The sequence below is a fragment of the Coenobita brevimanus genome, chromosome 114, assembly GCF_032717465.1.
Source record: "Coenobita brevimanus isolate Jiangsu-jjx chromosome 114, ASM3271746v2, whole genome shotgun sequence".
Lineage (NCBI taxonomy): Eukaryota > Metazoa > Arthropoda > Malacostraca > Decapoda > Coenobitidae > Coenobita > Coenobita brevimanus.
The window spans coordinates 16,803,620-16,808,704 of NC_137067.1; positions in this window are offsets into that span (position 1 = coordinate 16,803,620).

Here is a 5,085-nt window from a genome sequence, read left to right on the forward strand (position 1 = left end):
ATTATCTTCCAGGCTGTGTGTCCAAAAGTAACCACTTCATTAAGGTGACGTCTTTCTCCATTTTAATTAAGTTACCACTTGATTTTATTCAGTGTAGGGAAGGTCACAGTTATTGTAAATCTATACTTGAAGGATTTAAGGCTTATCTCTGAGGTTAGTATATTATTAACAATTACACCAAGCTTTAATAGCGAAGGTTAGAAGTAGGAATGGATGGAATCATGGACAAAAAGTAGTAGTTAATGGTTGAAGAAAGAATTACAGGGTGAACACACCGTTCCATAACCCATATGGCAGTGACGAGATTCAAATATGCCATTCAGTATTCAGCATTGCCATTTGCTCCTCCATCAGTGTAACAAGATGAGAGCGGCCCCCCAAAAAACTTTAAAACACCCAAGGGCGGGGCGGTGTGTGTACGCAACCAAAAAACTCCCTCCCTCCCCCACTCACTACTGAGAGAGCAGCCCAAAAAAGCTTTAAAACACCCAAGTGCGGGGCGGTGTGTGACCGGGGCCGAGAAACTCTCTCCTTTCCTCTCTCCCTCCCTCCCTACATGGACAGCAGCCCCCAAAACCTTTTAAACATCCGTGTGGGGTGGTGTGTGCCCGGGACCCAAACACTCTCTCCCTTCCTCCTTCCCTCCCTCCCTGCCGAGATAGTGGCCCCCAAAACCTTGAAGACACCCACTGGTGGGGTGGTGTGTGCCCGAGGCTAAAAAACTCTCACCCTTCCTCCCTCCCTCTCTCCCTCCCTCTCTCCCTCCCTACTGAGAGTGTGGCCCCAAAAACTTTTAAAACACCCAAGGGTCGGGCTGTGTGTGCCCGGGGCCAGAACACTCTCCCCCATTCTCCCTCCCTCCCTCCTTTACGAGATAGGTGCCCCAAAACACTTTAACACACCCCAGGGCGGGGCTGTGTGTGCCCGTGGCCAAAACACTCTCTCCTTTCCTCCCTCCCTCCCTCCCTACATAGACCGCGGCCCCAAAAACCTATAAAACACCCAAGGGTGGGGGTGGTGAGTGCTCGCAGCACAAAATATCTCCCTTCCTCCCTCCCTCCCTCCCTACCGAGATAGCAGCCCCCTAAACCTTCAAGACACCTAAGGGTGGGGCAGTTTGTGCCCTGGGCCAAAAAAGCTCTCTCCCTTCCTGCCCCCCTCCCTACTGAGAGAGCAGCCGAAAAAACTTTTAAAACACCGAAGGGCGGGGCGGTGTGTGCCCTGGACCAAAACTCTCTCCTTCCTCCCCCCCTCCCTCCCTACTGAGAGAGCAGCCACAAAAACCTTGAAAACACCCAAGGGCGGGGCGGTGTGTGCCCAAGGCCAAAAAACTCTCTCCCTTCCTCCCTCCCTACTGAGAAAGCGGCCCCCAAAACCTTTAAAACACCCAAGAGTGAGGTGTTGTGTGCCCGGGACCCAAAAACTCTCTCCCTTTCTCCCTCCCTCCCTCTCTACTGAGATAGCGGCCCCAAAAACCTTCAAGACCCCCAAGGGTGGGGCAGTGTGTGCCCGGAGTCAAAAAAACTCTCTCTCATCCTCCCTCCCTCCCTACCGACCAAGAGAGTGGCCCCCAAAACATTGGAAACACCCAAGGGCGGGGCTGTGTGTGCCCGGGGCCAGAAAACTATCTCCCTTTCTCCTTACCAACCTCCCTACCTTATAAGAGAGTGGCCCCAAAAACTTTTAAAACATCCATGGGCGGGGCGGTGTGTGCCCGAGGCCAAAAAACACTCTCCCTACCTCCCTCCCTAGCAAGAAAGCGGCCCAAAAAACCTTTAAAACACCCAAGGGCGGGGCACTGTGTGCCCGGGGCCAAAAAAACTCTCTCCCTTCCTCCCTCCCTCCCTCCCTACCGAGAGAGCGGCCCTCAAATCCTTTAAAACACCCAAGGGTGGGGCGGTTTTGCCGGGTCCAAAAAGCTCCCTCCCTGCCTCCCTCCTTTTCTTCGTGTCTCCCTCTCTTCCCTCCCTCCCTCCCTCCTTCTCTCCGTCTCTCCCTCTCCTCCCTCCCTCTCTCCCTCGATCCCTCCCTCCAGAGAGAGAGGCCCCAAAGTCCTGCAAAACACCCAAAGGCCTTGGTCCTGGATTGACAGCCTCCAGGATGAGGTGGCCATTGAGGATGTTGGTTTGGGCGGCCTTCACCTCCATCACCTCCATCTCTCTCACCTTCACGGCCCTTACCTCCGTCATCCCCCTCACCTCCTTCACCTCCCTCATCTCCTTCACCGCCCTCACCTCTTTCACCTCCTCTGTCACCCTCACCTTTCTCATCCCCCTCACCCTCTTCATCCCCCTCACCTCCCTCAACCCCCTTCATTACCCTCACCTCCTCCATCCCCCTCACCTCCCTCATCCCTCTTTTCCCTTCATTGCCTTCTCCTCTTCCATCCCCCTCACCTCCTTCACCACCCTCACCTCCTTCACCCCCCTCACCTCCTTCACCACCCTCACCTCCTTCACCCCCCTCACCTCCTTCATCCCCCTCACCTCCCTCATCCTCCTCATCTCTCTTATCCCCCTCACCACCTCCACCTCCCTTACCTCCTTCACCCCCTCACCTCCTCCATCCCCATCACCTCCTCCATCCCCGTCACCTCCTCCATCCCCGTCACCTCCTCCATCCCCGTCACCTCCTCCATCCCCGTCACCTCCTCCATCCCCGTCACCTCCTCCATCCCCGTCACCTCCTCCATCCCCATCACCTCCTCCATCCCCGTCACCTCCACCTTCCCCCTCCCCTCCTCCATCCCCCTCACCTCCTCCATCCCCCACACCTCCTTCACCCCCTCACCTCCTTCACCCCCTCACCTCCTTTCACCCCCCTCACCTCCTTCACCCCCTCATCTCCTTCATCCCCCTCACCTCCTTCACCCCCTCACCTCCTTCCACCCCCTCACCTCCTTCACCCCCTCACCTCCTTCATCCCCCTCACCTCCTTCACCCCCTCACTTCCTTCACCCCCTCACCTCCTTCACCCCTCTCCACTTCCTTCACCCCCTCACCTCCGTAACCCCCCTAACCTCCTTCACCCCCTCACCTCCTTCCCCCCCCTCACCTCCTTCACCCCCCTCACCTCCTTCACCCCCCTCACCTCCTTCACCCCCCTCACCACCTTCACCCCCCTCACCACCTTCACCCCCCTCACTTCCTTCATCGCCCTCACTTCCTTCATCGCCCTCACCTTCACCTTCACCGCCCTCACATTCTCGTTCTCCTTCTCTTTTTTTGGCCAGATTCCAGTTTAGTACATTTTTGCTGCTAAATTTGGAATCTTTGACATTTAGGTTTTAAGGCCTATTTTTTGAAATTACTAATAATGTGGGATTATTTCTCTCTCTCTCTCTCTCTCTCTCTCTCTCTCTCTCTCTCTCATTACTTGCATTTTTCACTTTTACAGGTCTTTTTTTTTTTTTTATCCTGTTTCTTTTCATTCGTTCTTAACATCTTGCAGTTTTTCAATTTTTTTCAATAAATTCACCTTTTCCTCATTATCTGTTTTCCCCTCTTCTCGTAATCTACCTCTTAAGTAAATTAAACTTTCATTTCTGTCTCTGTTTTCTGTATTACGATTTATTTTGACATCATTCTTAGTCCTTTAGTTTTTTCATCATTTTGTATTAAGTGTAAGGCTTAATGAGGGAGTGATTTTGTGAGTGCTAGTAAGTGGATATGATGGTGATGGAGTGGTTAGGGAGTGATGGTGATAGTGAAAGTGTAGTGAGAGTGATAAGTGTGGCTGTGATGGTGATGGAGTGGCTAGGGACTTATATTGATAGTGAAGGTGTGAGTGAGAAGTGATAAGTGTGTGTGATAGTGATGGAGTGGCTAGGGAGTGATGGTGATAGTGATAGTGTAGTGAGAGTGATTCAGTGTGGCTGTGATAGTGATGGAGTGGCTAGGGAGTGATGGTGATGGTGAAGGTGTAGTGAGAGTGATTAAGTGTGCCTGTGATAGTGATGGAGTGGCTAGGGAGTGATGGTGATAGTGAAGATCTAGTAAGAGTGATTCAGTGTGGCTGTGATAGTGATGGAGTAGCTAGGGAGTGATGGTGATAGTGAAGATGTAGTGAGGGGTGATTAGGTGTGCCTGTGATAGTGATGGAGTGGCTTGGGAGAGATAGTGATAGTGAAGGTGTAGTGAGAGTGATTCAATGTAGTTGTGATAGTGATGATGTGGCTAGGGGTGATGGTGAAATAAAGGTGTAGTGAGAGTGATTCAGTGTGGCTGTGATAGTGATGGAGTGGCTAGGAGTGATGGTGAAGGTGTAGTAAGAATGATTCAGTGTGGTTGTGATAGTGATGGAGTGACTAGGGAGTGATGGTGAAGGTGTAGTGAGAGTGAATCAGTGTGCCTATGATGTATTGGTGCCACTCAACTCAGGTATCCATTCAGCCTTTAGGGGCTGGTAGGTAAAATAAGTACGGGAACACCAAGGGGGGTAACTGGTAACCCGGAGCGGTGGCGTCTTCGTCGTGGGTCCACCCCCCAGAGGCTGTCGAAGCGAAGGAGGAGGACAGCATGGGGGCCAAACCACCACAAACCCAACGTCCGAGAATCTGGGAGTGGCTTTGGTCGCCTGGGCAAGTACCACATCTCCCAACACAACACACACAACAACACTTTTTTCTTCACCGAGAAATGACTCCCCGGTGGTCATTTCTCAAACACTTCGTCTATCCGGTGACATCGAGTGCAATCCAAGACCCATCAACAAATACACCCCCCCAATTATCATCACCACCAAAACCAGAATCACCCCAGCTGGCCACAGACACACACACACACACTATTTATAGGAGTGCCAACTGGGAGGCCTTCACAATTGAAACAGAAAAACACATTGAGAACACTAAACAGTACACCCATCACAAATATCAACACCGCTGTGCACACTTTCAATACAATTATGCAAAACGCAGACAAAAGGCACTTCCCTACAGGCAACTTAATGAGACTCAACCCCAACTTCACACTAGAAACTCAATGCCTCATCAGTCTATGTGACATACTACAACACTCCCCATCACCCCTTACACAAGACACCATACAACAAATACAAGAACTCAGCACTCAAATAAACAATAAA